This window comes from Nerophis lumbriciformis, linkage group LG19 (genome assembly GCF_033978685.3).
Source record: "Nerophis lumbriciformis linkage group LG19, RoL_Nlum_v2.1, whole genome shotgun sequence".
NCBI classification, from domain to species: domain Eukaryota; kingdom Metazoa; phylum Chordata; class Actinopteri; order Syngnathiformes; family Syngnathidae; genus Nerophis; species Nerophis lumbriciformis.
Window position 1 is genome coordinate 32,826,433 of NC_084566.2, and position 26,845 is coordinate 32,853,277.

Genomic DNA, 26,845 nt, shown 5'->3' on the forward strand with positions numbered 1-26,845 from the left:
CCATGCATGACAAAGGTTCAAATTCTTAAGTTTGTGTGTAGTGTTTCTTTTTTTACAACTTTTTAGATTGGATTGGATTACAGTTAGAGTTAAGGGTTGGTATTGGGGTTTAGTTATATTTTACCTTGTTGACTTTAGAGGTTCCGCTATTGGTATTTGCAGTTTACTACCGTATTTTTCGGACTATAAGTCGCAGTTTTTTTTTCATAGTTTGGCCGGGGGTGGGATTTACAAGTGTACCAAAGTATACCACTGCCACAAGCATTCGTAAAATAGCACCGTATTTTTCGGAGTATAAGTCGCACCGGCCGAAAGCATAATAAAGAAGGAAAAAAACATATATAAGTCGCACTGGAGTATAAGTCGCATTTTTTGGGGAAATTTATTTGATAAAACCCAACACCAAGAATAGACATTTGAAAGGCAATTTAAAATAAATAAAGAATAGTGAACAACAGGCTGAATAAGTGTACGTTATATGAGGCATAAATAACCAACTGGTATGTTAACGTAACATATTATGGTAAGAGTCATTCAAATAACTATAACATATAAACCATGCTATACGTTTACCAAACAATCTGTCACTCCTAATCGCTAAATCCCATGAAATCTTATACGTCTAGTCTCTTACGTGAATGAGCTAAATAATATTATTTGATATTTTACTGTAATGTGTTAATAATTTCACACATAAGTTGCCGGCCAAACTATGAAAAAAACTGCGACATATAGTCCGAAAAATACGGTACTGATAAGTTCTGGGACCCTTTTTATTGAAAATGATGAAAAATATGTACCAAACTGAACCACAAGGGGGAAATGGGTCTTTGCGGTCTCCTTCAGTCACAGACCGAAATATTTGGCATATAAACCCATCATCATGTACAATACAGTGTATATGTATGTGTATAGAAAACACCCGTGTCATTGATACATAGTTTTATATATACTGTATATGGACGAGTGTAGCTGGGATAGGCTCCAGCCCCCCTGCTACCCCGAGAGAGACAAGCAGTAGAAAATGGATGGATTAATGGATGGATGTATGGGTATTAGAGATGCGCGGTTTGCGGACACAACCGCGGAGTCCGCGGATTATCCGCGGATCGGGCGGATGAAATTTAAAAAAAAAAGATTTTATCCGTGCGCGGGTCGGGTCGGGTGGATTAATTAGATTTTTTATTTTTTTTTATTTTGCGGGTGGCAGTTAAACCAATTCGGAAATATATATACATAGTTAAATGTTGTTACCCACATACGAAAAACGAGCAGGCACCTGCTGCATATGCCACAACAGAAGAAAAAAAAAGAAAAGAGATGGACACTTTTACGGAGCGGAGAAGGGACGCCTCGCCGGGGTCCGGGACCGAGGCCCCTTCCCCCGAGAGGGCCCCACCGGGAGCCGTAGCTGAGGCGATCCGCGAGAAGGGCCCGACGCACGTCCAGGGTCACTACCGCACCGACACCCCGCCTCGTCCGCCTTCGCCGCGGCCGGCGTCACGCGCAGCAGGTAAGCAGCTTACCTGCCCGCCACCCCCGTGGCCGGGGGCTCGTAACAGGGGTCACTCCGCGCGCTCCGCCCGCGCAGCTTACCTGCCCGCCACCCCTGTTGCCGGGGGCGCGTAACAGGGGTCACTCCGCGCGCAGTGCGCTCACGAAAGGGGTGGGGATCACCCTGGTTGATATAGAGAGCAGGACGGTGGCCATGGAAGTCGGAACCCGCTAAGGAGTGTGTAACAACCCACCTGCCGAATCAACTAGACCTGAAAATGGATGGCGCTGGAGCGTCGGGCCCATATACCCGGTCGTCGCCGGCAGCTAGACGCGCTTGGAGGTGCGCTCAGCGCGGCTCCCATATGATTGCGCACTGGTGTGCGTCTGGGTCGTGACAGCGTGGCACGCGAAAGTCTGTGCATTGGATCAGTCTCCTTTCTTTAACAGGCAAAAGCTTTATAACCTCAGTGAGGTTATAAAGCTTGCGCACCAAACACGAAGCAAGGCCATGGTGCAGGAGAACAAAGGACTTCTTTCATTTAAGGTTTGTGATAAACCATCAAACTCATTCGTTAAAAGGACTCTATAGTAATATAAAGCGAATTTTTCTGGACATTATCATGCAAGAAAAGTTTATTTTTGGGGCCGCGATCACCGCGTAATGATTTTTAAAGGTTGCATTACAAACATTTAACTGTCCCATGTGATCAGCCAGTGCGATTGGAAATCCATGCTCAATTATTGCCTCCGTAAATAAAACTTCGGCATTTATCACATCCAAAGAATCTGTTTGGGCGACGAAAAACGTTGAAAGTTTTCCACTTGTATCGCTAGCAACGGCATTAGACTTGTGTTTTTTTGTCCCAACGTGGTCTTTTACATCGCTAATTCCTCCGTGTCCGATCGAAAAATCTTGTCTGCACAAGGTGCAATTCGCGTAGTTTTCACCCTTTTTTTTTTTTTTAATTAATGAAAAACCCGGAATAGGTTGAAGAAAACCGTACGAATTACGGGAAAACCGGAGTAGTTGGCAGGCTCACTAATGCCTTGCATCATCTATATTAGATCGGGCGGATGGCGGGCGGGTGCAGTTCTGATCGGGTGGATGGCGGATGGTTGACGACTTTCTGACGCGGTTGCGGATGAAATAAATTGCCTATCCGCGCATCTCTAATGGGTATATAAAAAGCCAGGCTTAAGACACTGACACTTGAACAGAAACCCATTTGTCCATGACACAGATTATTCACTAAATCTTTGTAACTTGATGAAGAGCTAATGGCTTTTTAAACAGGGAGCAGAGGGGATTCAAATATGTTATGAGATTAACTATAAGTAATCAGTAAATCAGCTGTGACTTGATTAGCACAAACATGTCTGCCGAGGAGAAAACGTTAAAGCCGCTGTATGTCACGGATATGCAGCTGCCGTACATGCTGCAAGCATTATGTCCCGCCCTCTTTCGGAGACTGCATGAATCGCTCATCTCAACGAGGAAATAAAGGATGCTTATGTGGTGCCCTCACATATCTAAAAGTACTCACAGCTAGCTCCGTTTGTGACATTAAAAATACAAAAAGAAGCGGCAAAAGAAAGTTAATTTGTAGTGCCCTCCACGTTTGTTTTGTTTTCTTGTTTTTAACTTACCATAGTTTTCGGACTATAAGTTGCAGTTTTTTTCCATAGTTTGGCCGGGGGTGCGACTTATACTCAGGAGCGACTTATGTGTGAAATTATTAACACATTACCGTAAAATATCAAATAATATTATTTAGCTCATTCACATAAGAGACTAGACCAGGGGTCGGCAACCCAAAATGTTGAAAGAGCCATATTGGACCAAAAATACAAAAACAAATCAGTCTGGAGCCGCAAAAAAATAAAAGCCATATTACATACAGATAGTGTGTCATGAGATATAAATTGAATTAAGAGGACTTAAAGGAAACTAAATGACCTCAAATATACCTACAAATGAGGCATAATGATGCAATATGTACATATAGCTAGCCTAAATAGCATGTTAGCATCGATTAGCTTGCAGTGACCAAATATGTCCGATTAGCACTACACACAAGTCAATAACATCAACAAAACTCACCTTTGTGCATTCATGCACAACCTTAAAAGTTTGGTGGACAAAATGAGACAGGAAAAGAAGTGGCATAAGACACGTCCTAGAACGTCGGAGAAAGTTATACATGTAAACAAACTAAGGTGAGTTCAAGGACCGCCAAAATTAGTAGGACAAAACGGCGCTCGCCAAATACTCGAATCAGTGAAGCTGACAGTGTGCTTTATAACAATTAGGGAGGTTTGTGTCATGTTTGTCCTCCTACAGAAACCATATTAAAACAAAAAAAAAGTTTTTCCTCTCATCTTTTTCCATTTTTCATACATTTTTTAAAAAGCTCCAGAGAGCCACTAGGGCGGCGCTAAAGAGCCGCGGGTTGCCGACCCCTGGACTAGACGTATAAGATTTCATGGGATTTAGCAATTAGGAGTGACAGATTGTTTGGTAAAGTATAGCATGTTCTATATGTTATAGTTATTTGAATGACTCTTACCATAATATGTTATGTTAACATACCAGGCACGTTCTCAGTTGGTTATTTATGCCTCATATAACGTACACTTATTCAGCCTGTTGTTCACTATTCTTTATTTATTTTAAATTGCCTTTCAAATGTCTATTCTTAGTGTTGGGTTTTATCAAATAAATTTCCCCCAAAAATGCGACTTATACTCCAGTGCGACTTATATATGTTTTTTTTCTTCTTTATTATGCATTTTCGGCAGGTGCAACTTATACTCCGGTGCGACTTATACTCCGAAAAATACGGTAGTTAATTCACGTAAGAGACTAGAGGCATAAGATTTCATGGGATTTAGCAATTAGGAGTGACAGATTGTTTGGTAAACGTATAGCATGTTCTATATGTTATAGTTATTTGAATGACTCTTACCATAATATGCTATGTTAACATACCAGGCACGTTCTCAGTTGGTTATTTATGGGTCATATAACGTACACTTATTCAGCCTGTTGTTCACTATTCTTTATTTATTTTAAATTGCCTTTCAAATGTCTATTCTTGGTGTTGGGTTTTATCAAATACATTTCCCCAAAAAATGGGACTTATACTCCAGTGCAACTTATATATGTTTTTTTCCTTCTTTATTATGCATTGTCGGCCGGTGCGACTTATACTCCGAAGCGACTTATAGTCCGAAAAATATGGTACTTTTTTCTCTCGTGTGTTATTCCCCTTTCCTCCAGGGTCCATTACAATTACATGCGTCATGGCCAAATGTTCAAATTCAGTGCTATTTTTCCATTGCATTTTCCTTATCTATGTGTTTTATGGTGTTTGCTCGTCTTTGGTTTTGGATCATTTCCGTGTTTGAAGCGTTTCGACCAGTGTTTGTCGAGTGGCGTACAGGGACAAACGCACAACAATGTCCAAAACACACACAAACCCTCAAAACACACAAAACTTGAAAAGTGCAGAAACATCCAAAACATTTGCAAACCACCAAAACACATGAAACTCCACAAAACACTACACACAAGTGCAGGGCAAATGCACAACAATGTCCAAAACAATTGCAATACAGGGAAAACAAATTAGAAGTACAATGGAGCTGAAAGTTAGCATGCTATTAGGAAGTAAGCCTCATAGATATGAATACATAGATGCCATGTCTCTTACTCTGTCCATTGGAATGATGTGTCAAAAGTGGCTGCCATATTGATCAGGGGAACGCCGTGTCTATTTACTGCATTAGTCAACTGAATCTAGAGATGTAACGATATGGCCATACATATTGCAGTTATCGTTACCAAAATTATTGCTGTGATATTATTAAAATGTGCTCAAAAAGTACTTACACACACTGAAATCTTTTGACCACATTTTTGTTAAATAATTAAAATAAATATACAGTTATAAAACACTATTTTGGCATGTTTTGAGTTTCTTATGCTTCACTGATAGTGTTTTAGTCTTTGTATTTTTATCTGCTTTGATGGCAAAATGTATTGTAATTGTTTTAAATATTGGTTTGTACTGTAGCACTTTAACATTTATTAGAACAAATAAAAATCCATTATTATTATTTAATATTTCTGGCAGACGTTGTGGCGTCCTACGGTTTAGTGGTCCTTGAACGCAAGGTAGAAACACTTTCATGTCATATGCCTTCTAAGTGAAATGTGCACAATTGAATAGCTGAGTAGCTCAGACAGTAATAATGTGTTTCTATAAGTTTAGATTGGGGTTTAATATCGTTACATCTCTAACGGAGTCAGCAGTGTATCAATGATTAATATTTTAGTACCAGTCAGATGCACGCTGGTCTGATCGGTCTGACGTTTAAACCCCTGCTCAAGATGGTGTCCGGCAAGTCTGAAGGCAACATCTGAATATTGTATGAGTGATGCCAGGTCTAAAGGGATATACAAATACATGAGTGGGATGCCCAGAAAAAAACTGGTAGAATATCTGTATTAAACTTTATTCAAACAATTTTATAGAGCAACTGATTAAAATTGTGTGTGTTTTGGATCTTGATGCACATTTGCCCCTTGTTGGAGCCAAATTTCCTTATTTTGTTTATATTGTTTTTATTTAGTTTTCTCTAAATGATTGCTGGCCTCTGTTCATGCTGATGGTTGTCACTGGTCCCCATCAGGGATAGGACCGTTGCTATGGTGCGGTAACCTCATTTAATCTAGGCTTCAGGTGGTAGCACTCAGGTGCAATTGTATGGAGGACACAAACGGTTTTCGACCGTGCCGTGCGTGGTCAGGTCTCGCTGCTGTGACACTGTTCAATTCAAGGTCAGCATACTAACAATGACATTATGTTCTATAGCCTAAATTTGATTTCATTTTCCTTCCATCCATCCAGTTTCTACCGCTTGTCCCGTTCGGGGTTGCGGGGGCATTCGGGCAGAAGGCGGGGTACACCCTGGACAAGTCTCCCGTCCAAAAGCAGAACCTAGTAACTCACTTCTAGCTGATTTTGATAAAACAAACGAAAACCAATCTATTTTATATTAAAGTCCCATCCATTCACAGAGATTTGATTTCTGCTTTGTTGATGTTAATTGGTATCCGCAATTCCAGCCTGCAATTTTATATTTTATATCACCTAGTAACTCCAAAATTATTATCAGCTCAGTTTTGACCAAAATTGAGTTACTGGGTTTTGCCTTTGGACGGGAGAAGCAGCCACCTCATCGCAGGGCCAACATAGATAGACAGACAACATTCACACTCACATTCACACACTAGGGCCAATTTTAGTGTTGCCAATCAACCTATCCCCAGGTGCATGTCTTTGGCGGTGGGAACAAGCCGGAGTACCGGGAGGGAACCCACGTAGTCACAGGGAAAACATGCAAACTCCACACAGAAAGATCCCGAGCGCAGGATCGAACCCAGGATGCAAACTCCACACAGAAAGATCCCGAGCGCAAGATCGAACCCAGGACCTTCGTATTGTGAGGCAGACGCACTAACCCCTCTACACCATGCTGCACTGATTTAATTTTGATTGCTTAAAATAAAAGAATTGTCATATCCAAACATATTTCCACAGTACCATTTGCATGCGTCACACTAAGTCAATGTTTACCATGAATTGATTAACGTGGACCCCGACTTAAACAAGTTGAAAAACTTATTGGGGTGTTACCATTTAGTGGTCAATTGTACGGAATATGTACTGTACTGTGCAATCTACTAATAAAAGTCTAAATCAATCAATCAAACAGTTGCCCTCGGTATCAGCTTAAAGGTAAAAGCTATACACCCCTGTTGGCCACTGCATTGTTAGCCACTGTATTTATAATACCTGTGAAGGCAGGTGTTATCAGTATGCAGAAAATACGAACAAATAATAACAAATAACGCAGACGACATAGCGCAGTTGGGAGAGGGTTCCCGGTTCAATCCCCACCTTCCACCAACCTTGTCACGTCCGTTGTGTCCTTGAGCAAGACACTTCAGCCCTTGCTCCTGATGGGTCATGGTTAGGGCCTTGCTTGGCAGCTCCCGCCATCAGTGTGTGAATGTGCGTGTGGTGAATGTGGAAATAGTGTCAAAACGCTTTGAGTACCTTGAAAGTAGAAAAGCGCTATACAAGTATAACACATTTACCATTTACATTGCAATAAAAGTTCCACATTGAATTGGATATTATATCCATCCATCCAACCATTTTCTACCACTTGTCCCTTTCGGGGTAGCGGGGGGTGTTGGAGCATATCTCAGCTGCATTCGGGCAGAAGGCGGCGTACACCCTGGACTAGGGATGTCCGATAATATCGGACTGCCGATATTATCGGCCGATAAATGCTTTAAAATGTAATATCGGAAATGATCGGTTTCAAAATTATCGGTATCTGTTTTCATAAAGTAAAATGTATGACTTTTTAAAACGCCGCTGTGTACACGGACGTAGGGAGAAGTACAGAGCGCCAATTAACCTTAAAAGCACTTTCCTTTGCGTGCCGGCCCAGTCACATAATATCTACGGCTTTTCACACACACAAGTGAATGCAATGCATACTTGGTCAACAGCCATACAGGTCACACTGAGGGTGACCGTATAAACAACCTTAACACTGTTACAAATATGCGCCACACTGTGAACCCACACCAAACAAGAATGACAAACACATTTCGGGAGAACATCCGCACCGTAACACAACAGAACAAATACCGTATTTTTCGGACGATAAGTCGCAGTTTTTTTTATAGTTTGGCCGGGGGTGCGACTTATACTCAGGGGCGACTTATGTGTGAAATTATTAACACATTACTGAAAAATATCAAATAATATTATTTAGCTCATTCACGTAAGAGACTAGACGTATAAGATTTCATGGGATTTAGCGATTAGGAGTGAAAGATAGTTTGGTAAACGTATAGCATGTTCTATATGTTATAGTTATTTGAATGACTCTTACCATAATATGTTACGTTAACATACCAGTTGGTTATTTATGCCTCATATAACGTACACTTATTCAGCCTGTTGTTCACTATTCTTTATTTATTTTAAATTGCCTTTCAAATGTCCATTCTTGGTGTTGGCTTTTATCAAATAAATTTCCCCCAAAAATGCGACTTATACTCCAGTGCAACTTATATATGGTTTTTTTTCCTTCTTTATTATGCATTTTCGGCTGGTGCGACTTATACTCCGGAGCGACTTATACTCCGACAAATACGGTACCCAGAACCCCTTGCAGCACTAACTCTTCCGGGACGCTACAATATACACCCCCCGCTAACACCCCCCACCCCCCAAACCCGCCCACCTCAACCTCCTCATGCTCTCTCAGGGAGAGCATGTCCCAAATTCCAAGCTGCTGTTTTGAGGCATGTTAAAAAAAATAATGCACTTTGTGACTTCAATAATAAATATGGCAGTGCCATGTTGGCATTTTTTTTCCCATAACTTGAGTTGATTTATTTAGGAAAACCTTGTTTACATTGTTTAATGCATCCAGCGGGGCATCACAACAAAATTAGGCATAATAATGTGTTAATTCCACGACTGTATATGTCGGTATCGGTTGATATCGGAATCGGTAATTAAGAGTTGGACAATATCGGAATATCGGCAAAAAAGCCATTATCGGACATCTCTACCCTGGACAAGTCGCCACCTCATCGCAGGGCCAACACAGATAGACATACAACATTCACACTCTAGGGCCAATGTTAGTGTTGCCAATCAATCTATTCCCAGGTGCATGTTTAAGCAAAGTTGTCCAACAAAAAGAAAATGAACTATTTCCATATTCCAGCCCATTGTGCACACACTCTTTAGCAGTGTCGCGTTAGTGTAACACCGTTAGTTTCGGCGGTAACTAGTAATCTAACGCGTTATTTTTTTATATTCAGTAACTCAGTTACCGTTACTACATGATGCGTTACTGCGTTATTTGTTATGTAGTATCGGCTAGAAACAGAAGATCTGAGTGTGTTTTATTGCAGCGCTGCGGTGTCGTCCTTCTGTGTCACAAGGAAAAGAAGAGGCGTTCTTTGTGTGGGTGGAGGCGGGGGGGGGGGGGGGGGGGGGGGGGGGCTGCCTCCCAGACCGTAGTTGAGGGGCGCAGGGGAGACGTTCCTCCAGAGCCTCTGTACTTCGGGGCTAACAACCTTCACTTTACCAGGAAGTGGGTCTTTATAGCTGAGGTTGAATGACGAGGACGGCGGTTTGTTGCAACTTTGTGACTTTATTATCATATTACGCCTATACTGGCTCACCTGCACTGGCTTCCTGTGTACTTAAGATGTGACTTTAAGGTTTTACTACTTACGTATAAAATACTACACGGTCTAGCTCCGTCCTATCTTGTCGATTGTATTGTACCATATGTCCCGGCAAGAAATCTGCGTTCAAAGAACTCCGGCTTATTAGTGATTCCCAAAGCCCAAAAAAAGTCTGCGGGCTATAGAGCGTTTTCTATTCGGGCTCCAGTACTATGGAATGCCCTCCCGGTAACAATTAGAGATGCTACCTCAGTAGAAGCATTTAAGTCCCATCTTAAAACTCATTTGTATACTCTAGCCTTTAAATAGACCCCCCTTTTAGACCAGTTGATCTGCCGTTTGTTTTCTTTTCTCCTCTGCTCCCCTCTTCCTTGTGGAGGGGTGGGGGGGCACAAGTCCGGTGGCCATGGATGAAGTGCTGGCTGTCCAGAGTCGGGACCCGGGGTGGACCGCTCGCCTGTGCATCGGCTGTGAACATCTCTGCGCTGCTGACCCGTCTCCGCTCGGGATGGTGTCCTGCTGGCCCCACTATGGACTGGACTCTTACTATTATGTTGGATCCACTATGCCACTATGGACTGGACTCTCACAATATTATGTCAGACCCACTCGACATCCATTGCATTCGGTCTCCCCTAGAGGGGCGGGGGGTTACCCACATATGCGGTCCTCTCCAAGGTTTCTCATAGTCATTCACATCGACGTCCCACTGGGGTGAGTTTTTCTTTGCCCTTATGTGGGCTTTGTACCGAGGATGTCGTTGTGGCTTGTGCAGCCCTTTGAGACACTTGTGATTTAGGGCTATACAAATTAGGGATGTCCCGATCCAGGTTTTTGCACTTCCAATCCGATACCGATATTGTTTTTGCATTTCCGATCCGATACCGATACTGGCCTATCCGAGCATGTATTAAAGTTTAAAGTTATTTAGCCTACTTAGTTGTCAGAATCATGTTGAAAAGGGTTTTAGTACTCTTGATAACAACTAGCCAGCTGAATTAGGTGACTTTGAATAATACACAATGGTTGGTAACAAGAAACTGACCTGTTTATTCAAGGATAAACACAAACAGAAATGGCATCATTGAACTAGGGCTGGGCGATATGGCCTTTTTTTAATATTGCGATATTTTAAGGCCATATTGCGATACACAATATATATCTCGATATTTTGCCTTAGCCTTGAATGAACACTTGATGCATATAATCACAGCAGTATGATGATTCTATGTGTTTTGATTGATTGATTGAGACTTTTATTAGTAGGTTGCACAGTGAAGTACATATTCCGTACAATTGACCACTAAATGGTAACACCCCAATAAGTTTATCAACCTGTTTAAGTCGGGGTCCACTTAAATTGATTCATGATACAGATACATACTATCAGATATATACTATCATCATAATACAGTCATCACACAAGATAATCACATTGAATTATTTACATTATTTATAATCCAGGGTGTGGAGGGGGGCGCCTGATGTAAGTGTCAAAAAGATAGCCAAAAGAGTTTGATATGAGAATAAATCCAATGTTAAAATATAGGGTGGAAATGTAGTCTTGATTTTCAAAATGTTCTTTCAAGGCTTGCATGTCTACATTAAAACATTCTTCTTCATACTGCATTAATATATGCTACTTTTAAACTTTCATGCAGAGAAGGAAATCACAACTAAAAAAATCACTAATTTTTTCATACAGTGTTGATGTGGAAATTTTTTGCCTCTGCATTTTGATGGTGTGGGCGTGTGGCACCGAATGGAGATAAGCATCTCGACAGACGTTATAATATTTGAACAATGATGACGTGTCCGTGTGTCGAAAATTGTTATGCGCTTATTTTTTTATTTGATTTTGTGCGTGGCATAGATTTGCTATGCGCAGAGGACGCTTAAACAGTGCGCAATTGCACAGGCGCACACCTTTGAGGGAACGTTGGTCGCACGGCTGCGCTAGCATCACAGCTAACGTTAGCCATGCTGCTACCTCTCTGCTCGGGGAGGACGTATACGTATGTGACGTATGACGTGACAGTATGTGACGTGTGTAAGAAGGTGCGCTTGCTGTCTGTGAGAAGCACAGACACAGAAAAGAGTGAGAAGAGCCTGTCGTGTAATGCCAGCAGCTAAAAGCAACTGCGTGAGAATTGTGGATGTGTTGAAGGTGTGCTGGAAAATGCGGAACGGAAATTAAGGAGCAGCAGAAAAGTGGAATGTATTATTTAAATCGGTGCGTAGGAAAACACGGACCGGAGTTTTTTTTTAAACTGGATCTGGATCGGCATTTTCCCATGCCTTGCCGATACGCAATTTTTGGCAAATATCGGCAGCCGATCCAAATATCGGATCGGGACATCCCTAATACAAATAAACATTGATTGATTGATTGATTATTGGACGCAATCATCCACCAAGCTAGAGCACCTGCATGCACTCACTGTTGCCGCTTGCTCACCTCTCTCGCCCACTCACTCACTGACGTAACTCACCACACATGCTGTCATATCTTAAAGGGCCACACAAACACACACACACACATACGCTACTCTCATAACAACTAACAAGACATCATGGCGAAGCCAGAAATCGAGTTTCTTAACATGGAGTCATTCTCAATACTTTTCTTTTGTCGAGCACAAAGAAAATAACATTTTAGTTAAATGTAAGTTGTGTCTTGGATCAAATATCCTATCTACTTAATAACATTGCAGCTATTTAAAATAGTTTTGTCAATTTGTTCTGGCCCAAAATAAAGTGGCCCTTTGAAACATATCTTTGTCTTTGTGTGTTGTACGTAGACCACATTGCTTTCTGAGTTCAGTGATGCAAATGCATGTCAAGTTGATCAACAGATTGTATTATTCTCCAGTGCAATAACAGTACTGAAATGAAGGCTAAAAGGGCATTAATGGGAGCCTTAAAAAAAAAAGAAGTAACGAAATAGTTACTTTTCACAGTAACGCATTACTTTTTGGTGTAAGTAACTGAGTTACTTTTGAAATAAAGTAACTAGTAACTGGTTTTCAGTAACTAACCCAACACTGCTCATTAGGCAGATGAATGCACAACAAGGCCCACAAAGTTGTGTTTTTTTTTGTTTTGCCCTTCAGTGCAACTGCAACAACAGCTCACTGTGCATCTCAAGCAGCTCGTCTACTGACTTCAGAATAGCCATCTTGCCATCCTCCACTCGGAGAAGATGCGAGGATGCTGGGAGAGAGGACCCACGCCGTGTCACCCCTGCCTGACCACGCCTACCGCACTGCAGATCAAAAACAACCCACTCTGCCGTCTCAAGGCGCTGAATACCTTGTAAATTCCAACCCACTGCTGGTGTAGCGTCATTTTCTAGATCACTTCGTGCCAGAAATGAATAGTTTTTAACACTTTTGTCACCCGTGATAATAACAAGCTAGCTCACCTTGGAAGTGAAGATAGTCCCAACCTGAATCTCGCGGCAAATAGCCTCTTATGCTAGCAAAACAACGTTAGCACGACGCCGGACTAGCTTTGTTGAAAAAACATGTCAAGTTGTCTTTTTGGCAATAAACAACACTGCATGCACCCACGAAGCGTTATCGAGCAGTCTTTATACTGTGACGACAGCTCTTAAGGTGACGCGGAGATAAAGGAGACAACATGTAGAGGTTTGATTACCAGGCGAAGACGTCCTCGGGTTGCCTTCGCCGTGCGTGGGCTCGTTTCCTGACAGCACCGCTGCTCTGCTGGCTGCTGCCTGCTCCTTCTCCGCCCAGCCAAAACCGTCCACTCTCCTCTACGCGACCGAGTGGAGAATTGTGGGAAATCAAGACGCGCATACAAACTTGCGTGCGCGCACCCACATTAATCGCGTGCCCACGCAATTACTGACCAAAAGTACTGGCTGGTGTTTACCAGCAAGAAGCAGCGCGGGCGTCTCGAAGGCGTGACGTCACCGTGTAAGCTTTCTATGGAAATGTTGCATTCAGTGCCCGGGTCAAAAAAACGGAATTATTCAGGACTTTGTATGCACAGTCAGTGTGTGCAGTTAGGTTGACAGACAGTTATGCCTCTTTCAGATGTTGACAAGTAAAGTGCATTAGTTGTCCCAAAACATACATCAAGCAGCTATGTTATTAGGCACATACAATATCTACATCCATCCATCCATTTTCTACCGCTTATTATAGGTATAGTACTCACATTATGTAGTATTTATTCACAATGTAATGCAGGGGTCCCCAAACCTTTTGAGGATTATACATACATACATATTAGAGATGCGCGGATAGGCAATTATTTCATCCGCAACCGCATCACAAAAGTCGTCAACCATCCGCCATCCACCCGAACCAACATTTTATCAAAACCACACCCGCCCGCACCCGCCCATTGTTATATATCTAATATAGATGATGCAAGGCATTAGTGAGGTTATAAAGCTTTTGCCTGTTAAAGAAAGGAGACTGATCCAATGCAGCAGAGACATTCAATGCGTGCCATGCTGTCACGGCCCAGACACACACCAGTGCGCAATCATCTGGGAGCCGCGCTGAGCGCACCTCCAAGCGCGCGTCACTCAAACTGCTGCAGGCAGCTGCGTTCCATCTTCAATCAACAAACTGATGAGAGGGACGACTACTTAAACAACCGTCACCAGAGATCCTCCTCCTGCCTCCCGACTACGCTTCCGCCCCTGGACAAACCCTGCCTGCCTCGCCCTTGTCTGACAGCACCGCTCCTCTCAACACGCACCTCCAACACTTACGGTAAAACCCTCCAGTTAAATTCTACACATAGTCTGACACCCATTTCCTGTTTGGTTACATACACATCTAATAAAAATATATTTCCGAATTGGTTTAACCGCCACCCGCCTGAATCTATTTAAAATCAAAAATTTTTTAATTTCACCCGCCCGACCCGCGGATTATCCGCGGACTCCGCGGTTGTGTCCGCAAACCGCGCATCTCTAATACATATACACACATATATATATATATATATACACACACATATATATATATATATTTTATATATATATATATATATATCTCAGTGACGTGCGGTGAGGTTGATGGCTGGTGAGGCACTGACTTCATCACAGTCAGATTTACAAACATATGAACCCTAAAGAGTATCTTATTCACCATTTGATTGGCAGCAGTTAACGGGTTATGTTTAAAAGCTCATACCAGCATTCCTTCCCTGCTTGGCACTCAGCATCAAGGGTTGGAATTGGGGGTTAAATCACCAAAAATGATTCCCGGGCGCGGCGCCGCTGCTGCCCACTGCTCCCCTCACCTCCCAGGGGGTGATCAAGGGGATGGGTCAAATGCAGAGGACAAATTTCATTACACCTAGTGTGTGTGTGACAATCATTGGTACTTTAACTTAACTTTAACTTTACACATACAAACTGTAGCACACAAAAAAGCACATTTAATTAAAAAAAAAACGTTATTATGGTCTTACCTTTACTTATAAAAGAAGTCCATGCGCCGCTGTTGTGCTGGATTAATGCACCCCCTGAAGGGAGTGTTATATCAACTAAAGCCCTCACTTAAACTTTCCACGTGCAAGATTGAATCTATTTAAAAAAGTGTAACCGAGGGTTTATAAATGTCGCCTATACTGTATGAAACTACAAAATAACAAACACGGGGGCTTCAGTTTACACGAGGACCACTTTATTTACCTTCTTTCAAAAACCTCCGCTCCACTCCAACGTGTCATCACTTCCGCTCTTAGCGCCTTCAAAATAAGAGCTCAAGGCATATACTGTATAACAGCGCATAGCAGGAACTTAACATCCCAAAGAGGAAAGCCCATAAAAATAGGTTACAAAAGTTATTTACCGGTAATAAGAAGCCAAAAAATGCAAAAACAATAATGTTCGTGTTGGAGGAGTTGTGAATTAGGTACACCTGCAGTCTGCAGGTGTACATAATGTTGTGGCCCTGCAGTCATTCACAACTCCTCCAACACTAACATTGTTTTTGCACTTTTTGGCTTCTTATGAAATAACTTTTTTAAATAGATTCAATCTTGCACGTGGAAAGTTTAAGTGTGGGCTTTAGTTAAATGATAAATGATAAATGGGTTATACTTGTATAGCGCTTTTCTAGTTGATATAACACTCCCATCAGGGGGTGCATTCTACGGGTGCAGGAGGCGGAATTACTGCGAGCCTCAGCCAGTCCGTCTTTTGCAGCCGTTTTATGATCGCTCAGCACAAGAAATACGTTACACACATACAGTTGTTGACAAAATACACTGTACATTATATACCTCAGCTAACTAAACTATGGAAATGTATAATATAATTCATATAGCAATACGGTCTCACTGCACAGCATGCCAGCAGTTAACCCTAACCCTTATTGCTTATTAGTAACCCTAAACCTAACCTTAGCCCCTAACCCTTATATGTTCCCCTAGTGTCCAAATAACTCTAAATTAAGTATATATATATATATATATATATATATATATATATATATATATATATATATATATATATATATATATATATATACATACATATACATATATATATATATATATATATATATATATATATATATATATATATATATACATATATATATATATATATATGTAACAAATACTTAATTTAGAGTTATATATATATACATACATATACATATATATATATATATATATATATATATATATATATATATATATATATATATATATATATACATATACATATATATATATATATATATATATATATATATATGTAACAAATACTTAATTTAGAGTTATTTGGACACTAGGGGAACATATAAGGGTTAGGGCTAAGGTTAGGTTTAGGGTTACTAATAAGCAATAAGGGTTAGGGTTAACTCTTAGTTAATGGCTTACTGGTTGTATAATAAGGCCAAGCAGAATGCATCATTAAAAAGTACTTAATAATGACTAATTAAGAGCCAATATGTTACTAATTTGCATGTTAATAAGCAACTAATTAATGGTGAATATGTGTTTCCCATACTTAAGTGTTACCATATATACATATATATATATATATATATATATACGGATCGGTGCGGAGTCTTCAGTTATGCGGACGCTGTATGGATCCGTTGTGGTGAAGAAGGAGCCAAAGAAATCGGGAGAAATACGGGAGAATGGTTGTCCCGGGAGATTTTCGAGAGAGGCACTGAAATTCGGGAGTCTCCCGGAAAATTTGAGAGGGTTGGCAAGTATGGTGGGAGGAAGGTGACAATCCTATAAAGCCCGTCATCATTGGTGTGTCTCTTTAGGTGTCAAGTAGTGAGTTCTACACACCTCTATACCTATACTTCAGGTAAGAGGGGGCTCCTCTGTAAATAGTTCCTATTGAAGAGCACTGTCATGTAAGTGAATGGACAATATTGCATTATTAAGTTAAATGTATACTGTAAGTGCTTCTTGCATTAGTAGTCTGAATGCTGCAACATTTTCCAAATGAACTCCACACAAACTGTTCTAGCTGGATGAGACTTGAGTGCACAAACACCACAAGCCCACTGCTCCCCTCATGCTTGGTGCACTTTGTTGTCGGCGCACAACAGCAAGTATTATAATTCATTTTTTCCTCTGGGGGCGGGGGGAGGGGGTTTGTGTTTGTGGCTTTCTGCCTCCCGCCTCCCAGAAGGGAACCTGACCCAACTAGGTCAAACATTTTATTTCATTTAATTGCTAACATGCTCCGTGCCAGCACATACTCTACAGACACGCACGCAGCAGGGCCGCGTCTAGCACACAAATTCCGTAAATAGCGACAGGCGTAGCTCGAAAATAGGCTCAACGTAATAGCCGGCAACGGTTCTTAAGTAGCTGTGGAGCTAATTGTGGCACGGCAAAACGAGCACAAGTCATGTTAAAAGCCAATTACAGCTTAAATACCAGAGACTTTAGCGAGGAGAGGCTGTTTGGAGCTGCCTGATGAATAAGGTAACACAATATTCTGTTATTCTCACAGAGACAGAATAACAATAAACATGATTGTAGAATACCTTAATGTACCCCAACAGGGATCCTCCAACAATGGTTCTCAAACATCATGTATGTACCACCTCAAAAGCTTAACATACTGGCTCACACATCAGCTTATGAAGGTGAATTAAACGTTAATATTTCCGCAATGGAAGGCAACTTGGCAAGGCAACTTTATTTGTATAGCACTTTTCATACACAAGGCAGACTCAAAGTGCTTCACAGACAACAAAGTGAAATGAAAGAAAATAAAAGCAAAATTCAGACGATATGCGCGTGACGTCACGGCGATTTATATATGATCAAAATCTATTCTTTTTTTTTATTATTAATCCATGTTTGTGTGACAGCGATCTTTGATAGGGTTCTTTGAATTGTTGTAAATAGTGCTTCATGTTGTTGTAATTTGCATACAAGCTTCTGCTGTTGAAAATAATAATTGACAATTTGTTATCACATTTAATGTTGCTATTATATTGTTCATCTGTATAGTAAAAAAAAAATATTACTGATATGGGAGAAAAAATGTGTATCTGGATCTATATCATTCTCCCAATCCTGGCTTTTATGGTCTTTCTTACTTTTTCAGTTCCATATTTTCTTGTTCAACAACCTTTGATGTTGTTTCAATAATCTCTGTAAGTGTAGGTCAGGGGTCGGCAACCCGCGGCTCCGGAGCCGCATGCGGCTCTTTGATCACTCTGATGCGGCTCAGTAGCTTACTTGCTGAACCCCCCCAATTTTCCCGTGAGACTTCCGGATTTCAGTGCCTCTCGCAGAATACTCCCGGGATTAATATTCACCGATTTTCACCCTTACGGCTATAGTAAGGGCGTGCCATGATGGTACAACATTTGGCGTCCTCCACAATCTGTGTTACCAGCGTGCCAGTACAACACTTGTTATTCAATATACATCTTCTGCTTCCACACGTACGTGACAGCAAGGCATACTTGGTCAACAGCCACACAGGTTACACTGACGGTGGTCATATAAAACAACTTTAACACTCTTACTAATAATGCGCCACACTTTGAACCAAAACCAAACAAGAATGACAAACAGAGAACATCTGCACCTTAACACAACATAAACACAACAGAACAAACAACCAGAATCCCATGCAGCCCTGACTCTTCCGGGGGGGGGGGGGGGGGGGGGTGTATAATGTATCCCGGAAGAGTTAGGGCTGCATGGGATTCTGGGTATTTGTCCTGTTGTGTTTATGTTGTGTTACGGTACAGATGTTCTCCCGAAATTTGTTTGTCATTCTTGTTTGGTGTGGGTTCACAGTGTGGCGCATTATTAGTAAGAGTGTTAAACTTTTTTGTTTTTTTTATACCGCCACCGTCAGTGTGACCTGTGTGGTTGTTGACCAAGTATGCCTTGCTGTCACCTACGTGAGCAAGCGGAAGCCCCATACAACGTGTGGCTGATCAGGCACGCTGACTATAGTGGCCGCTATATGCTGTACTAACACGGCACGCATGATGCTGACAAGCGCCATTAATTTAAAACCCGCGTGCCGCATCAGCTTTCAAATTCCACATAAAGGTGAGGGCAGCGTGTCTGAGACCCCTGGTCATACATAGCACAAAGCATAAAAAAAACTTTGTGTGCAGTGTTATTCCATTTAAAATTTCGAAAAATTTTTGCGGCTCCCATTGTCTTCTATAATTTGTGAAACTGGTCAAAATGGCTCTTTGACTGGTAAAGGTTGCCGACCCCTGGTGTAGGTGGATGCCCTCCTGAATCCATGTCTTCTTGTTTAGTGGTCCCTTGCCTGCATAATCTAATGAATTACAATAAAATCTCTTTATTGTTATGTAGTTGTAAATACATAATATACATACTATAGCATGATATAGCTCAAGTGTGCTTAATGTTGTAGCCTGTGAGTACTTTTGGATTTCTTAGAATAAAAACTTCATGCAGATGATAAGACAGCGCTAAAAACCAGAAGAAACTGGACTTGGCGTCAAGGCCACATATATCACTCCTTAAAAGTGGAAGTGTGAGTGCAGCTTAATCAATGCATACTCGCATTGCTGGCTCAGCACAACGACACACAACGTGACCTGTGGACTCTGCTGAGCTTATGTGGCTGCTTGAGTCGTCACTTTTTTTTTTCCTGCTGCTTTGCTTACACGCTTCCCTGTTTCTGCTCTGCTCAGTCATCTGCTCACACAGCTCAGCCTTGACCTTGTTTAACCTTTGAGCCACTGTTGCATTTTTTAAATATGTGCTCAGCATTATCAAATAAGATATGCATAACAATCAAAGTCCATTAAGTGATGGTTAAGAATTCTGTGCTGGTGGAAAATTGCATTGACACATCGCCTAATCGTAGTCCCGTATTACATCAATTATAATTTTTTTTACTGTATAGCCACATATATTAACACATAATTTTATTGATACATATTACAGAAAATGTCAGATTTAATCCATTTATCCATCCATCTTCTTCTGCTTATCAGAGGTTGGGTCGTGGGGGGCAGCAGCCTAAGCAGAGAAGCACAAACTTCCCTCTCTCTTAGCTACTTCTTCCAGCTCCTCCCGGGAGATCCCGAGAGAGAGATATATATATATATATATATATATATATATATATATATATATATATATATATATATATATATATTACACCCCTAATATATATATACAGGTAAAAGCCAGTAAATTAGAATATTTTGAAAAACTTGATTTATTTCAGTAATTGCATTCAAAAAGTGTAACTTGTACATTATATCTATTCATTGCACACAGACTGATGCATTCAAATGTTTATTTCATTTAATTTTGATGATTTGAAGTGGCAACAAATGAAAATCCAAAATTCCGTGTGTCACAAAATTAGAATATTACTTAAGGCTAATACAAAAAAGGGATTTTTAGAAATGTTGGCCAACTGAAAAGTATGAAAATGAAAAATATGAGCATGTACAATACTCAATACTTGGTTGGAGCTCCTTTTGCCTCAATTACTGCGTTAATGCGGCGTGGCATGGAGTCGATGAGTTTCTGGCACTGCTCAGGTGCTATGAGAGCCCAGGTTGCTCTGATAGTGGCCTTCAACTCTTCTGCGTTTTTGGGTCTGGCATTCTGCATCTTCCTTTTCACAATACCCCACAGATTTTCTATGGGGCTAAGGTCAGGGGAGTTGGCGGGCCAATTTAGAACAGAAATACCATGGTCCGTAAACCAGGCACGGGTAGATTTTGCGCTGTGTGCAGGCGCCAAGTCCTGTTGGAACTTGAAATCTCCATCTCCATAAAGCAGGTCAGCAGCAGGAAGCATGAAGTGCTCTAAAACTTGCTGGTAGACGGCTGCGTTGACCCTGGATCTCAGGAAACAGAGTGGACCGACACCAGCAGATGACATGGCACCCCAAACCATCACCCAACCATGCAAATTTTGCATTTCCTTTGGAAATCGAGGTCCCAGAGTCTGGAGGAAGATAGGAGAGGCACAGGATCCACGTTGCCTGAAGTCTAGTGTAAAGTTTCCACCATCAGTGATGGTTTGGGGTGCCATGTCATCTGCTGGTGTCGGTCCACTCTGTTTCCTGAGATCCAGGGTCAACGCAGCCGTCTACCAGCAAGTTTTAGAGCACTTCATGCTTCCTGCTGCTGACCTGCTCTATGGAGATGGAGATTTCAAGTTCCAACAGGACTTGGCGCCTGCACACAGCACAAAATCTACCCGTGCCTGGTTTACGGACCATGGTATTTCTGTTCTAAATTGGCCCGCCAACTCCCCTGACCTTAGCCCCATAGAAAATCTGTGGGGTATTGTGAAAAGGAAGATGCAGAATGCCAGACCCAAAAACGCAGAAGAGTTGACGGCCACTATCAGAGCAACCTGGGCTCTCATAACACCTGAGCAGTGCCAGAAACTCATCGACTCCATGCCACGCCGCATTAACGCAGTAATTGGGGCAAAAGGAGCTCCAACCAAGTATTGAGTATTGTACATGCTCATATTTTTCATTTTCATACTTTTCAGTTGGCCAACATTTCTAAAAATCCCTTTTTTGTATTAGCCTTAAGTAATATTCTAATTTTGTGACACACGGAATTTTGGATTTTCATTTGTTGCCACTTCAAATCATCAAAATTAAATGAAATAAACATTTGAATGCATCAGTCTGTGTGCAATGAATAAATATAATGTACAAGTTACACCTTTTGAATGCAATTACTGAAATAAATCAAGTTTTTCAAAATATTCTAATTTACTGGCTTTTACCTGTATATATATATATATATATATATATATATATATATATATATATATATATATATATATATATATATATATATATTAGGGGTGTAACGGTACACAAAAATTCCGGTTCGGTACGTACCTCGGTTCAGAGGTCACGGTTCGGTTCATTTTCGGTACAGTAAGAAAACAACACAATATAAATGTTTTGGTTATTTATTTACCAAATTTGTAAACAATGGCTTTATCCTTTTAACATTGGGAACACTATAATAATTCTGCCCACGTTAATCAACACTAAACTGCCTCAAGTTGTTGCTCAAATTAAATACAATGACAAAACTTTTCTTCTACATATAAAAAGTGCAACATTAAACAGTTTCAAGTCAACTCATCATGCTTAATTTATTACAGCATTTGGGAAGCCTGTAGTTGATTTTTATTATGTAAATGTTATATTTTTATCAACATGTGATAGCAGGGACCCTGCCATTCAAAACTAGGCTGCTACATTACTAATGATTAATGTAACTATAACTGAAAAAAATAGTACAATAGCAATAGGAGAGACTATACACACACACACACACACACACACACACGCACACGCACACACACACACCGCAAAATGAGCTAACGTTACGCTAAAAGCTAATTAGCCTTCACCTCAAGCCAGGACTGCGAGCGAGCTGAGCTGCAGTTTAAGTTTCTAGAAGGTCAACGGGCTCATAGTGATGTTACTAGTAGTTGACTGGGAGGTGTTTATCATAATTTGGGGAGAGTACGCTGCCTTATGCTCACCTGCTAAACACCTATCTGCTCGACGCTGAAGCGCTGACTACATGCGTTTTGAATACGCAAGGCTGATTGGCTGTTACCGCTCTGAATACGCACTGCTGATTGGCTGTTACCGCTTTTTGTGTAACCAATGAGATGGTTGTGTGGATGGGACAATGCTGGGTGCTGAGACAGAAGCAGCTTGTTAAGACTTTAGCTTTGCCTTCCGACTCAGCTCCTTCTTCACCGCTACGGATTGATACAGCGTCCGCATCACTGCAGATGCCGCACCAATCTGCATGTCGACTTTACGATCCATTCTTCCCTTACTCGTGAACAAGACCCCGAGGTACTTAAACTCCTCCACTTGGGGCAAGGTCTCCTCCCCAACCCGGAGATGGAACCGCATCCTTTACTGGGCAAGAAACATGGCCTCAGACTTGGAGGTGGTGATTGTCATCCCAGTCGCTTCGCTCTCGGCTGCGAGCCGATCCAGTGTGAGCTGAAGATCATGGCCTGATGAAGCCAGCAGGACTACATCATCTGCAAAAAGCAGAGACCTAATTCTGCAGGCACCAAACTTGATGTCCTCAGTGCCCTGACTGCGCCTTCAATTCTGTCCATAATAATTATGAACAGAACCGGTGACAAAGGGCAGCCCTGGTGCAGTCCAACCCTCACTGGAAATAGATCCGACTTACTGGCAGACCAAGCTCTGACACCGATCATACAGGGAACGGACTGCCACAATCAGGCAGTCCGATACCCCTTACTCTCTGAGCACTCCCCACAAGACTTCTTAAGGGACTTCCAAGTCCACAAAGTACATGTAGACTGGTTGAACAACCATGCACTCCCATGCTCGCAATTGAGCATCACCTCCAGGCCTGGCTTTAGAGGGTAATCTGGGTAAATTTTTAGTTTTTCCAGAGAGTTCATTTGAGCTACTCTTTGTCTGGTTCTTTACCTAGGACCTGTTTGTCTTGGGAGACCGTACCAGGGGGCACAGAACCCCCCACACAACATAGCTCCTAGAATCATTGAGACACTCACACTCCTCTACCACTGTAAGGTGGCAGCTCAGCAGCTTAATCCAATTAAAAAAAAGACAAGATTTAGGCCAACATTCTTTGTACTTGCAGGACTGTTGACTAAGACTAAAACGATTTATGTTTCCTACAGTCATGGGCTACAAAAGCGAAGCGAATCAGTACCATGTCAAATAACATTGGCATTAACAGCTGTGGCTGTGGGCAACCTCCTGATGTATGATGTGTGTCAAAAATGTTTCAGGAATGTTTATTTAGATCGCTTAGTCCCAATGCAAGTCCTTGCCACTTGGCCATACGATAACCAGCAGGGGGCAAAGAGATCCTGAGACATTTGCTTTGTTCAGTGCGAGCGAGAAGAGGCGAGAGTTGTGGCAGTACAACATCGCCGTGCCAGAGCAACCAACATCCAGAGGTTATTAATTCAAAGGGGAAATATTGTTGATTAGATTTGAAATATATATTTTGTGACACCAGTCCTAGTACATTTCTCACACACCTCATATGTCTTTTTTTATTTTTTTGTAAAAATCACTAGGTGGCAGCAGCAGAAACTTGAAGTATCACAAGTAGCTTTATTTAGCTTTATCTCATACTTGCCAACCTTGAGACCTCCGATTTCGGGAGGTGGGGGTGGGTGGGGCGTGGTTGGGGGCGTGGTTAAGAGGGGAGGAGTATATTTACAGCTAGAATTCACCAAGTCAAGTATTTCATATATATATATATATATATATATATATATATATATATATATATATATATATATATATAAGAAATACTAAGTCAAGTATTTCATATATATATATATATATATATATATATATATATATATATATATATACCGTATTTTCCGCACTATAAGGCGCACCGGATTATTAGCCGCACCTTCTATGAATTACATATTTCATAATTTTGTCCACCAATAAGCCGCCCCGGACTATAAGCCGCGCCTACGCTGCGCTAAAGTGAATGTCAAAAAAACGCTGCGCTAAAGTGAATGTCAAAAAAACAGTCAGATAGTTCAGTCAAACTTTAATAATATATTGAAAACCAGCGTTCTAACAACTCTGTCCCAAAATGTACGCAAATGTGCAATCACAAACATAGTAAAATTCAAAATGGTGTAGAGCAATAAATAGCAACATAATGTTGCTCGAACGTTAATGTCACAACACACAAAATAAACATAGCGCTCACCTTCTGAAGTTATTCTTCATTCGTAAATCCTTCGAATTCTTCGTCTTCGGTGTCCGAATTGAAAAGTTGCGCAAGCGTGGGATCCAAAAATGGCCGGCTCCGCCTCGTCGAAGTCATCGGATTCAGTGTCGCTGTTGTTGTGCAGCAGTTCTGTGAATCCTGCCTTCCGGAAAGCTCGGACCACAGTTGTGACCGAAACTATCTGCCCAGGCATTTACGATCCACTGGCAGATGTTGGCGTATGTCGACCGGCGCTATCTGCCCGTCTTAGTGAAGGTGTGTTCGCCTTCGGAGCTGTGTGAAAAAAGCCACCCGGCCTCTTCGCGTAAACTTCCCTTAACCACTCGCTCATCTTTTCTTCATCCATCCATCCCTTCGAGTTAGCTTTTATGATGACGCCGGCTGGAAAGGTCTCTTTTGGCAAGGTCTTCCTTTTGAATATCACCATGGGTGGAAGTTAGCATGGCAAGCTAGAACCACAGTGAAGGATGACTTCTCATTCCCTGTGGTGCGAATATTCACCGTACGTGCTCCCGTTCCACAGTGCGGTTCACAGGAATATCAGTTGCTGTGAAATACGGTAGTAATCCGTGTGCGGATGGAGAGATTGCGTCTTTTTATGAACCGGATCCTTGTCGCGTAGTAGGAGCCATTTTGTGGTCTTTACAGATGTAAACAGGAAATGAAACGTACGGTGATATCCGCGCGTTTTTTCTTCTTCTTCCGGGGGCGGGTGAAGCGCTTCCTGTTCTATGGGGGCGGGTGCTTTCCTTGGCGGTTGCTTGCGTAGAAGAAGAAGCGCTTCCTGTTCTACCGGGAAAAAAGATGGCGGCTGTTTACCGAAGTTGCGAGACCGAAACTTTATGAAAATGAATCGTAATAAAGCGCACCGGGTTATAAGGCGCACTGTCAGCTTTTGAGAAAAATTGTGGTTTTTAGGTGCGCCTTATAGTGCGGAAAATACGGTATATATATATGCAAGAAATACTTGACTTTCAGTGAATTCTAGCTATAAATATATATTTATTTTATTATATATATATATATAAAATAAATACTTGAATTTCAGTGTTCATTTATTTACACATATACACACACATAACACTCATCTACTCATTGTTGAGTTAAGGGTTGAATTGTCCATCCTTGTTCTATTCTCTGTCACTATTTTTCTAACCATGCTGAACACCCTCTCTGATGATGCATTGCTGTGTGGCACGCACAAAAGTGCTTTCATCAAATGCACTAGATGGCAGTATTGTCCTGTTTAAGAGTGTCACAACATTGCTGTTTACGGCAGACAAACTGCTTTACGGTAGACGAAAACGTGACTGCTGTTGTTGTGTGTTGTTACCACGCTGGGAGGACGTTAATGAAACTGCCTAACAATAAACCCACATAAGAAACCAAGAACTCGCCCTCCATCATTCTACAGTTATCACGTGATTGGGCAGGTACGCTGTTTATATTGTGGGAAAGCGGACTCAGGTCCGCATGGACCTGAGTCCGCCTGAATTTCGGGAGATTTTCGGGAGAAAATGTGTCCCGGGAGGTTTTCGGGAGAGGCGCTGAATTTCGTGAGTCTCCCGGAAAATCCGGGAGGGTTGGCAAGTATGCTTTATCTGTGCTTTAAAATGTTGCTACTCAGCTGTTGGTGTCAAAGTCATGTGTGTTTCAATTGCAGCATGGTTTACAATCAACTTATCAGTGCTTTTATTTAGGTCTGTCCTGATACAACTGTGTCACTTCCGATAAGATACCCATATTGGAGCTTTGTGTATTGGCCGATAACGATATAAAACTGATACGATAC

General features: G+C 41.5%; 1 protein-coding gene across 21 annotated transcripts in view; it reads right to left on the reverse strand.

Moving 5' to 3' along the window:
• The window catches only part of epb41l3b (erythrocyte membrane protein band 4.1-like 3b), a 123,117-nt gene that overhangs the window by 81,911 nt on the left and 14,361 nt on the right, over positions 1-26,845 (reverse strand). For 3 of the 21 annotated variants that reach the window (XM_061978887.2, XM_061978883.2, XM_061978886.2), the window contains exon 1: positions 13,451-13,718. The exons of 1 other annotated variant lie outside the window; for it this stretch is intronic. The gene's annotated coding sequence lies outside the window, so the exon portion shown is untranslated. Of the gene's footprint in view, positions 1-13,214; positions 13,377-13,450; positions 13,719-26,845 lie in introns of those variants that run through there. 17 more of the 21 variants (XM_061978881.2, XM_061978885.2, XM_061978879.2 and 14 more) reach the window with 9 other exon arrangements.